The sequence below is a fragment of the Erinaceus europaeus genome, chromosome 4 (assembly GCF_950295315.1).
Source record: "Erinaceus europaeus chromosome 4, mEriEur2.1, whole genome shotgun sequence".
In the NCBI taxonomy this organism is placed as follows: domain Eukaryota; kingdom Metazoa; phylum Chordata; class Mammalia; order Eulipotyphla; family Erinaceidae; genus Erinaceus; species Erinaceus europaeus.
In genome coordinates, this window is record NC_080165.1 from 129,459,383 (window position 1) to 129,471,910 (window position 12,528).

At 40.5% G+C, this 12,528-nt stretch overlaps 1 long non-coding RNA gene across 1 annotated transcript; it reads right to left on the reverse strand.

Moving 5' to 3' along the window:
• Nucleotides 1-8,951: 8,951 nt before the first annotated feature.
• On the reverse strand, nt 8,952-12,526 carry LOC132538152 (uncharacterized). The gene is made up of 2 exons (XR_009549600.1): nt 12,381-12,526; nt 8,952-9,154 (listed from the first exon to the last, which is right to left on the reverse strand). It is a non-coding gene; the product is annotated as an uncharacterized LOC132538152 (long non-coding RNA).
• Between the last annotated feature and the right edge of the window lie 2 nt (nt 12,527-12,528).

A 12,528-nucleotide genomic window follows, 5' to 3' on the forward strand; every position in this document is an offset into this window, starting at 1 on the left:
ACCCAGTACTATAGGATAGACAAATAAATACTTTGGTGATGGGTGAGGTGTGAGGTGACATATTTTGGAGGAACTGTGAAATTGCACCCCTGTGCCAACAACCATCTTATAAAACATTTCCTCAATAACAATATGTTTTAATATATCTTTAATTTTATTTATTTAATTATTTTTTTGATAGAGGAAGAGAGAAGGTGATAGAGAAACACAGTATTAATTCACTGCTTTTGAAACCCTGAGGACGAGGGGCTTGAACATGGGTCCCTGAGCGCTGTAACGTATGCTCTAACAGGTGCATCATCTCCCTGCCCCAGTAAAAATATATTTTGAAAAAGAATTGTAATATTTTGAAAATGCATCTATTCCAGGGTACTCCCTTACCTTACCTTAGACAGGAGTTCAAAATTTTACAGCAAAAGAAGATATTCATAATCTCTTTGAAAGTGCAGGTTATTTTGAACTACATATATATTTCTCCTACCACAGAATATAATCAGACTTACATAAAATCAGAAATGTTATATTTAGACTTAAACATTCTTACCAAAGTTCCAAGTGTGTGTGCAATTTTAAGATAAAATTTGAACATCTATATAAAATAGAAATCATATTTGAAACTGAACTATTGATCCCAAGAGAAACATATACACAATCAACACCACCCTATTTTTAGAAGAAATAGTCAGCTGTTCTACTTTCTCAGACAAAATATTGGTTTTATTTGTACAAAGCTACCACATTTATTGGTCAGCATAAATAATGCCTACACAAATCTCTCAAGCATTATAATGCCAGCTTCTTATGAAACCTATATTCTGACTTAAATGCAAGAGGAGGGTCAAGCTGTGAAAATAATAAGTCTTTGTGGAATTGTACTTCTAGTTCTGCAGAAGAGGGTATTATCAAAGAAGCACAGATCAACTCTAAAGAATAAAATAAATATTTGTCTGCAACTACCATTTGCTGTAAGAATTTTTGGAAGAGGAAGTAAATGTACTCAAAAGATAATATTTTTACTAGTAAGCAAATACCAAATTTAAATACTCTTAGAGTCTAAGGAAGAACAAATGAAATTATATAATCATTAGTAATCACATATCAATGAGGCATTTTACTCTTTGTTCAGTGGCATAATATTCACAATCAAGCTCTATCTTTTGATTCAGTTTATGTTTTTCTGTTTCTCTCTTCAATGACTGAAAGTATCTCATGGGTTTATTATTAAAAATAACTAGACTTTCTGCAGACTTCCTTCCCAGCACTTTAATCTCCAGCTTTCTAAGTCAGATAACCTTTGTGAGTCAGATAAAATATGTTTTCTAAATTCACAATTATGATGAATGCCATAATAGAAATAGTTCCTTGCATAGTATAAGTTACATGTCTAGTGAATTCCTGCTTGGTTTTATAGAAGTTCTTCAATATATGATGGAATACTAAATGAGCTTCTGTGTGAGATCAATAAATCCTAAACATGTTTTAACTATCTGCTTTTGAGATACAAAATGTCCTAGAAATGCTAGCAGAATTCAGGTATTCACACTCAGTGATTGTAAACCAATGCACTAAACAGTGAAATATTTGGATCCTCTTCCTACTTCATCATTTGCATCTGAATATTTGCTTTTTCAACTAAATTTATATATTTTCTGCCTGAAATTAATATATTTTTGTAGACATCCCACCTCCATGGTATAAGCATATCTTGCCATGAGAATAACAGGCTTACATTAAAAAAGGAAAGAAATATTTTCACTTGTTTTGATATTATAGTAATAATTTAGAAGTATTTGTACTTTAACTGTATATCTTGCTTATTATTTTTTTTAAATCTATCTTCACTGACAAAAGAACATCTTTATTCAGAAGCTAGTTTCTTCTAATTCTAAGTTTATACTGACCCCTATGGGTTATTATGTACTATTTCTGACATTTTTTTACTGAACAAATGTTGAAATACCTAAACATGTCTACATTTAGATTTAAATATTTTGTGACTTAACTCATAAAATACTTTTCACAAGGTATTTCTCTTTGTAGTGTATGACATGGACTATACATACAATTTATTCATCATTCAACACAATTTCTTTAGGGTGTCCATGATGTTTTAGCCTTCATTAGTGTTCAGTCTTAGCTTGTTTAACTTGCTATTCTGTGGGTGAATTAAACCCACAGGTGGGGAGCCAGGGGCTCGAACTAAGGTCCTTATGCCAGTCCTTGCACTTTGCGCCACCTGCACTTAACCCGCTGCACTACTGCCCGACTTTCCTATACATGTCTCTTACCTTTGGCCTTCGTGCTAGAAGAAATGGGGAGGCCCAGTATGTAACAGTCCCAAGCCAGCTGGATTGCTCTCTAGTCATCTTTTATCTTCAGGCACCTTTGCCTTGGGCCTACTAGTTTAGGAATGTAGATATAATAGGAGGAGGTATAATAGCAACAGTCACTGATTGCTGTGAAGCCCATCCGGCACAAAGGAAATACAGATTCAGGCTCTATGTCCTTACATCACCGAGGAAATATAAATATCTACCAGGCACATAGACTAAAATACCTACATAGGGTGAATCATCAGAGTGTGCACTCTGTTCATCCATTTTCCACAACAGTACTGGGGATTCAACCTGAGTGAGATCTCAGTGATTCAGGCATGAAAGTCTTTTGCATAACCATTATGCTGTCTCCCCAGCATAGTTTATTTTCTCTAAGTCGTTTTTTTTTTTGGATTTTTTTTTTATTTACTTATTTTCGCTTTTGTTGCCTTTGTTGTTTTTCATTATTGTTGTATTTATTGTTGTTGTTAATGATGTCATCCTTGTTAGATAGGACACAGAGAAACAGAGAGAGGAGGGGAAGACAAAGAGGGGGAGAGAAAGACAGCAGCAGACCTGCTTCACTGCCTGTGAAGCGACGCCCCTGCAGGTGGGGAGCTAAGGGCTTGAACCAGGATCCTTACGTGGTCCTTGCGCTTTGTGCCACGTGCACTTAACCTGCTGCGCTACTGCCGGACTCCCTACTCAAAGTCATTTGTATTCTCACAAAATTTCATTGCTGTAGTCCACTAAGGAGTTAACTTTAAAACTTATACACAGATTTTAAAAAAATATTTTATTTATTTTACTTTTGAAAGAGATGCAGAGAGAGAAAGACAGAGAAACACGAGAGCACTGCTCTGCTTTGGTTTATGGTGGTGTGGGGGATTTTACCTGGGACTTTGGAGCCTCAGGCATGAAAGTCTGTTTGTATAACCATTATGCTATCTTGCCCACCCTTATTTACAGATTTTATAAAAGCATAAAGGAGTTAAGATAAAGGTAATTATAGTTTTAGCTAACAATGGAGAAAGAGCATTGATCCTACGTTAAACTGGGTGTTTTTAATGTAATATGTGAGATTCCCAAGCATTTCTTATGGACATGGAGTAAGAATTACAGGAGAAGGTAGAAGGTTATAGACTACTGGGCTGCTGGCTGGCACAGATATTCCCAGCAACAAATAGTGGAATGAATTGTCTGTGTGTCACTAGAAATTGCAGAAAGGAGTTTCTTCTTCTAGTGTTTGCCCTTCTTCCATAGCCAGTCAACAGCGTCAGGTTGAGCCTGATTATAAGTTTCGAGACCTCCTTTGAATCTGGAGAGGTGGCAGTCGTTGACTATGTGGGTCATAGTCTGTCTGGAGCTGCAGGGGCAGTTCAGGTCATCTCTGGCTCCCCAGTGATAGAACATAGAGGCGCACCGGCCATGGCCTGTTCGATAGCGATGGAGGAGGGCCCAATCATAACGTGCTAGGTCAAAGCCGGGTTGACGCTTGCAGGGGTCTGTGATGAGGTGTTTGTTCTTTACCTCAGCTGTCTGCCAACTCTGTTTCCAAGAGTCTGGAACAGAGAAGTTCAGTGTAGGCGTAGGGGACCAGATTGGGTGACGAGACGTCAAGCATTGGACAGCGTGGGTGAAGATATCCGCGTATATTGGCAGGTCCGGTCGAGCATAGACGTGGGAAATGAACTTAGATGATGCTGCATCCCGATGAATATCTGGCGGGGCGATGTTGCTAAGAACTGGCAGCCATGGAACCGGGGTGGAACGGATGGTTCCAGAAATTATCCTCATGGAGGAATATAATTTGGAATCGACCAAGTGGACATGGGAGCTACGGAATCATACTGGGGCACAGTATTCTGCAGTGGAATAGCATAATGCCAGAGATGATGATCGTAGTGTGGAAGCGCTCGCGCCCCATGAGGAGCTGGCCAGTCTTGCAATGATGTTATTCCTCGCGCCCACCTTTGCTGCAGTTTTTATGAGATGTTTGTGAAATGACAGAGTGCGATCGAGAGTAACGCCAAGATAGACTGGCTGGGCTTCATGCCGGATTCTCATATCGCCAAGCTGCACATTAAGCTCACGCGAGGCCGAGGCATGGTGTAGATGGAAAACAGATGATACCGTTTTTGCAGTGCTAGGGATTAGTCGCCATTTTTTACAGTAATCAGATATCAGAGACATGTCTTTCGTGAGTGTTTCCTCGAGGATGTCGAACTTTGATGCCTGAGTTGCACAGCAGATGTCATCGGTGTACATGAACTTCCTTGAAGAAGTTTCTGGGAGGTCATTGATGTAAATATTAAATAGCTTAGGAGCCAGAACAGAGCCCTGGGGGAGGCCACTTGAGACAAGTCTCAAGGAGTATGGTGGCAGAGATCAATCCAAGCTACCAGTGAGAATTGCCCTCCAAGTCATCACTGATAACCTGCAAGGAGAACACTATACATGCTCCCTAAGATTGTCAAGCCCATGTGTCAACAATTGTATTGTAAACTCTCATCCCCCAATAAAAATATTCAGAAAAAATGAATTTAAAAATATGAAGCCAAAATTTGTAGTTTTAAAAAAATTTCTTTATTGGGGGATTAATGTTTCATTTTTTATTTTTTTAAATATTTATTTATTCCCTTTTGTTGCCCTTGTTGTTTTATTGTTGTAGTTATTACTGTTGTTGTTGTTGGATAGGACAGAGAGAAATGGAGAGTGGAAGGGAAAACAGAGAGGGGGAGAGAAAGACAGACACCTACAGACCTGTTTCACTGCCTGTGAAGCGACTCCCCTGCAGGTGGGGAGCCGGGGCTCGAACCGGGATCTTTATGCCCGTCCTTCCGTTTTGGACTTAACCCGCTGCACTACCACTGGAATCCCCCATTAAAAATTTTTTTTAAATAATTCATTTATTCATGAGAAAGACAGGAGGAGAGAAAGAACCAGACACCACTCTGGTACATGTGCTGCCGGGGATCGAACTCAGGACCTCATGGTTGAGAATCCAATGCCCTATCCACTGTGCCACCTCCAGGATTAATGTTCTAAATTTAACAGTAAACATTATAACAATACAACCCTCACTAGGTCCTTTGTCATCCTTTTTGGACCTGTACTCTCCCCCCACCCTATAGTTTTAGATAGACATTCCATCATAAAACTTCAATAACTACTAGTCAAATAGTCTGTTTCTGAGTAGAATATTTTGTTATGTAAGGATTAATTTGGTGCCAAAATCAGTCTGGGGATTGCAATAGTTTACAAAAATCCTACTTGGGGTAGTTTGTGATTAATATCTTAAATAATATGTTTTGGGAAATTGTCCACTCAAGTCCATTACCACTCAAGTGACATGGTAAAATAACTGAATAATTAGACTACTTTTTTTTTTTTGCTCTTAATTTAACTAATTTGTGCTATGATCTATGCTATTAGAAGTAGCCTGTAATAACAGTGGTCCTGCTGAATAGATGACATGCATTAAAAAAAGGGGGGCAGCTGGGTCTAGTTTCAAATCTGAAAATAATAACATAATTTCAATTCTACTATCTGGCAAGAAGAAAAATAAAACTGGTACCTAAGACTTTTCTAATAATTATTAGAAAATTCTTTATATTTATTTTTTTTACTAGAGTACTGATCAGCTCTTGTTTTTTAATTTATCTTTTTCATTTTATTATTTATTTATTTATTTTTATTATTATTTCAATTTTTAACACCAGAGCACTGCTCAGCTCTGGTTTATGGTGGTGTGGGGGGACTGAACCAGGGACTTTAGAGCCTCAGGCATGAGAGTCTGTTTGCATTACCATTATGCTATCTACCCCCACCCTTATTATTATTATTTTTAACCAGAAGACTGCTCAAGTCTGGTTTATGGTGGTGCAGTGCGGCGCCCCCAACCCGAACGCCAGGGAGCCTGACAGGGTCATCTCCTCTGGACCTGCATTCAGATTTCAAGGAAGCTGGGCAGAAAGGACGAGAGTGGGACGACGCATTCTCCCCCCATTATTGTTACAAATAATTATACTATCACAATTGATTAATAGTGCTTTGGCAGTGCCTGGTGAAAATGGAGAGTCAGAAGCACCCACTCTCCCTTACACAGAAGCATATTTGAAAGTTACATTATGAAAGTGGGGAAGGTAGGTTCAGCATAGACGGACAAAAGAAGTCATGTTATGACTTGCCCCTCATAGAAACAATGCAGAGATTGAGGCCTCCCTGGTACAAGTTGACGTATTGAAACAAAGAAAGGTTAATAGTTAAACTGTACCATACCTAGATGAGCAGTAGTCCACTACTAGGCAAAGATCCGTGTGCCCCCCATAGAAGATTAATGATAGAAATAGCCCTCAGCAAAAGTCAAAAACAATTCTGGGTATGACCTCCCCTGAGAACAGGACGATACTAAGCATTGTACCATTCTTTACCCATTCTTTACAGTTATAGGGGAGTAACATGTAGCCTGCCAAAGCCACAAGACTAAGCTGATTGTTTAGGCAACCTGAATGTAACCTGAAAAAAGTATAAAAGCTAATGCAGTTTCGCTATTAAAATGAGTCCAGATTCACCCTCCAATAGAGTGTGGTGTCTATCTGTTCTCCCTCACGCCGACTCCTGACCCACCTGGGAGGTTGCCTTCAAGACCCCTGACCCTCCTGCTGCTCATCCACTGTGGTGGTCGGCGGCAGTGCAGGGGACTGAATCTGGGACTTGGGAGCCTCAGGTATGAAAGTTTCTTTGCATAACCATTATGCTCTTTACCCTGGCCCTCCTAGTAATTCATTTACATATTATTGGACCAAATGATGTTTTAGATGAAACAACAAAAGCCTCCAAGTATAAAAGAGAGTAACTAACACAACTCTGGTGTTAGGGTCAAAGTCTAAGAAGAGGAGACTTTTATTTTTTTTGTTTGTTTGTTTGCTTTTATCTTTTCCAGGGTTTCACTGATCCAAGTCTGTTGCTGAGGACTTATTCTGATGCAGTCTCCGCCCCCAGGTTTTTCTATGCTCCGCTAAATCTTAGAGTGCCCCCTTTCAACCAATCCTGGCTCCGCCCCCAGGTTTTTCTATGCCCCGCTAAATCCTAGAGTGCCCCCTTTCAACCAATCCTGGCCCTACACGTCACCCCTGGTTGTCGCCCAATAAAAAGCCCCCTCACCCCTCCCTTCTCTCTCTCTGGGCTCTCGGCTCTCCCTCTCTGAGGTCTCGCTCCCTGCTCTCCCCCCGTGGTCGGCCATTGCTGGCTGGCTCCACGTGGTCTGAACCAAACCTCCCCCCCCCATCCTATAATAAAGATCTGTGTACCCCTTTGCTCTGGACGTCCGCTCTCTTCTCCGCGGTGCAGCCCGACACCAGACCACCTCAACAACACAAGTCAACTTTTTTTTAGATGGAAAGAGACAGAAGGAAAGATATCAGAGCACTGAAGCTTCTAGTTTGGTGGAGTCCTGACTGGAACCTGAGTCATATGCATGACAACACAGGCCCACTGTTCAGTTGAGCTGTCTTGCTGGCTCTGAGAGAAATTTAAAAATGGTTATAGAAGTAAGATCATGCTGAGGAATCTAAAAGGGATTTTCTTTTTTTCTTCCTCCCCCCCCTTTCTTATTTATAAAAAGGAAACAATGATAAAAACCACAGGATAAGAGGGATACAACTCCACAGAATTCTCACCTCCAGAACTCTGCATCCCACCCCCTCCTTTGATAGCTTTCCTATTCTTTATCCCTCTGGGAGTATGGACCCAAGGTCATTGTGGGATGCAGAAGGTGGAAGGTCTGGCTTCTGTTAATTGGTTCCCTGCTGAACATGGGCATTGACAAGTGGATGCATACTCACAGCCTGCCTCTCTCTTTCCCTAGTGGGGAAGGGCTCTGGGGAAGCAGAGCTCCAGGATATATTGGTGTGGTTGTCTGTCCAGGAAAGTGTGTTTGGCATCATGTTAGCATCTGGAACCTGGTGGTTGAAAAGAGAGTTAACATATGAAGCCAAACAAGTTGTTGAGTAATCATGAACCTAAAGGCTGGAGTAGTGCAGATGAAGATTTGGGGGGGCGGGGGGGTCCTCCGTTCTGTAAATAGCTAGTAGGCATATTTTAGTTATATTCCAAAGGGCCTGTGGCTATACTAGTTTTTTTTTTCCCCCTGTTTGAGCTCCAGCTCCCCACCTGCAGGGGAGTAGCTTCACAGGCAGTGATGCCAGTCTGCAGCTGTCTATCTTTCTCTCCCCGTCTTCCCCTCCTCTCTTCATTTCTCTCTGTCCTATTCAACAATGACAACAGTAATAACTACAACAATAAAACAACAAGGGCAACAAAAGGGAATAAATAAATAAACATAAAAAATAAAAATAAAAAATGAAACATTAATCCCCTAATAAATAAATTTTTAAAAAACTAAAAATTTTGGTTTCATATTTTATTTATTTATTATTGAACAGAGACAGAGAGAAATTGAGAAGAGAGGGGGAGACAGAGAGGGAGAGAGAAAGAGAGACATCTGCAACACTGCTTCACCATTCATGAAGCTTTCCCCATGCAGGTGGGGACCAGGGGCTTGAACCTGGATCCTTGTGCACTGTAATGTGTGCACTTAACCAGATGTGCCACCGCCTGGCCCTTGGTTTCATATTTTTTTAATTCATTTTTTCTGAATATTTTTATTGGGGGATGAGAGTTTACAGTACAATTGTTGATACATGGGCTTGACAAGGAAGCATGAATAGTGTTCTCCTTGCAGGTTATCAGTGATGACTTGGAGGGCAATTTTCACTGGTAGCTTGGATTGATCTCTGCCGCCATGCTCCTTTCTCCTAGCATCTGGAATCTGGTGGCTGAAAAGAGTTAACATATAAAACCAAACAAGTTGTTGACTAATCATGAACCTAAAGGCTGGAAGAGTGCAGATGAAGAAGAGTTGGGGCACGTGGGGGTGTGTGTGTGTGTGTGTCCTCCATTTTGTAGACAGTAGGCATATTTTAATTGTATTCCAAAGGGCCTGTGGTTATACTAGCTTTTTTTTTTTTTTCCCTGAGTCTGAAATCTGATATGCAGGTGGATCCAAGTTATTGTCTGGGGAGATGATGTCATGGCTGGAAAAAGGGCCAGAAAGCTGGATCAGGGAAGAGAGTAGCTCCCTAATATGGGGAAGGGGTATAAATGTTGACTGTAAACCCCATCAATTTGATATGATCTGGGGCCCATATTCAGCTTAGGAGCCTATGTGACCTCTGCATCCCTGTGGATCCGACCTCACACTTTATGGTCATGAGTAGGAATGTTCCAAGCTGCCCCAATATCAGGACCCATCTTCCTCAGGTATAGCATAGAGTATGTTGTCCATCCTCCCTTCAGAGGATGGAACATTCTCTACCATTGTTGATCCAAGTTGAGGGCAAGGTCCTATGGGGGCCCACAAAGGGGTCTGTTTTGTTGTTCCTGATAGAAATAGCCCGTAACAATGGAGAGAGGGATTTATTCGAGGTGTAGGCTCATCATGTCTGTTTGGGAAACTCAGAACTCCCCAAATAGGGCCCTAGTTGATGGGGTGGCCTGATAGTGACTAAATAAGAGTCATCATTAAAGTATGGGAGTCTCTTACCCTTATTCAGCTTTTGCAGTCCTTGCTTTGATAAGGTTAGCTTTTGCGTGAGTGAGGGAAGTGTAATAGAAAGTAGGTGAGGAGAGTTCCTAGAGTTTTTCTAGAGGAGGTACTATTTGGGATGGGATATGAAAGATGAACAGGAGCTCCAAATGAACAGTAGAAGTTAGGAGTAATTAGGCTAGCAGTCTTCCAGGCAGAGAAGAAAGATTGTGGCTTGGGAGGTGGGGGGTGTTGGCTCAGTAGATACTGGACATGCCTTACTCTGTCTGAGACCCTAGATTTAATTCTAGACACCACATGTGAGTAGCAACAATAACAGATTAAGGGCTCTATGGGTGATAGCATAGAGCTTTGGGGTTACTTCCTCTTCTTCAAAATATAAAGAATTAAAAATTCACACATATGTAAGTACTTGAGGTACCTCAATTCCCTGTCATCTACTAGGAAAAAAAAAAGGTGGGGTGGTAGGAGATAAGGGAATGCGTCCAAAGGCATAGAAGGATGAACTACTTATTTATTTATACTGTCCTACATAAAGTGCTGACAATAAGGAGTAGAAGATATTCAATTCACACAATTCTTCAGAGTGGATATAGTACTTAGGACATTGACGCATTAAGTATTTCTTTTGCACCAAGGTTTCACGTCTGCACGCCCCACCACTTTGTGTCAACGCTTATTTTATCCTTTTAGTTTCAGATGAAAACAGAAAGGGGGCAATGAGCAGTAACACAGTGGGTTAAGCGCACATGGTGCAAAGCTCATGGACTGGCTTAAGGATCGGGGTTCAAGCCCTGGCTCTCCACCTGCGGCGCACGGGGGGTTGGGGGGGTCGCTTCATAAGCAATGAAGCAGGTCTGCAGGTGTCTTTCTCTCCCTTTCTCGGTCTTCCCCTTCTCTCTCAATTTCTCTCTGTCTCATCCAACAACAACAATAATAACGACTATAAACGAGGACAACAAAAGGGAAAAAATAGCCTCCAGGAGCAGTGGATTCGTAGTGCAGGCACTGAACCCTAGTGATAACCCTGGAGACAAAAACAAACAACAACAACAAAACCAGGAAGGGAGACAAAGGAGATAAACCACAACACTGTTTCACCATTTGTTAAGTTATGCTGCCTGTACATAATGTTCCCAACATGGTGCTAGAGGACTGGGTCCTCACACATGGCCAAGTACTTTACTGGGTTAACTATCTTCCTAACCCAGCCATGTGTCTTACTAAAGTATTTTCACAGTTACTGAAAGCAGAACTTGGAAAGAGAGGTGTATATAAGAATCATATTAACAACCAAAGTAAAAAGGTGAAAATTAAGTCAGTGGTTTCTTACCACTTGATAAATCGAGTGTTAAAATGTTGATTTCATATTTTTAATTATTTATTCCCTTTTGTTGCCCTTGTTGTTTTATTGTTGTAGTTATTACTGCTGTCGTTGTTGGACAGGAAAAAGAGAAATGGAGAGAGGAGGGGAAGACAGAGGGGGAGAGAAAGATAGACACCTGCAGACCTGCTTCACCTCCTGTGAAGCGACTCCCCTGCAGGTGGGGATCCTTATGCAGGTCCTTGTGCTTTGTGCCACATGCGGTTGATTTCATATTATAGTCTTCGGTAATTCTACATTTTTCGTTGGTTATCTTCCTCAATACTGGATCTTCAACTGCAACTGCAATGTAAAGTACTTTAAAAATTAGTTTTGTTCTCTCATTAATTCTGTTTTTTCAAGCTTGGGTTTTGCAAGTTCTGAGTAGCATTTTAGAGACTTCAAGTGCAATATATCCAAATCAAACTCTTTTTAAAATCCAGTCACATTTCCTCCACTTAGTTATTTATCAGTCAGTGCTGAATGTCTGATTCCTAGAAGTTAATTCACCTTCACCCACTTTTTATAGTTTTTATAAAAATACCTTATACTTAGTTTTGAAAACACTATTTCAAGTTTGCTAATTTTGTGACAAACTCTTCTCTCACAATTGTTTCAGGAAGCAACCAGTATAAAAATAAGAACTACACATTTCATAAGCAGCTTTTGACATTCAGTGAAATCAGTAATTTGAACTTTTATAATTTGTATTTCTTTTCATTTAACTAATTAAAAGTGCTTGAAAAGTGCATGATTCTTGAACTATCTTAATACGACGGGATATAAAAAAATGAGTCAACTGCAAACAAAAGTGAAAGTACTCAAATGAACAATGACATTTTAATAAAGCCTGTTCCAGTGCAGACAGTGGGACGCAGAAATAAGCCGACTCTAACTGAACAAAAATCAACAAAGGTGGAGAAAAACCAAACCCAAACAAAAAACAACAGGAATAAGAGGATAAGAAAAGTAAGACGATAAGAAAGAGCAAGCAATTCCCTCAAAGCCCCAAGAGTCCTTAGATGGAGAAAGATAAAGCATAAACCAATACCTATTATTTCTCCTTTACTAATATCTACATTCAAGTAAAAACGGGAAAGGTGAGTTCATATCGTTTTCTTAATCTAGCAAACATTTTCCGCTGGTCGCCTTACATTAACATTCCAGGGAAGTATTGGGGAGGGGAGAGGCGAGGGATGGAAGTCTGCACATGCGCAATGTCACCGAAAAGGCTCCAGGCA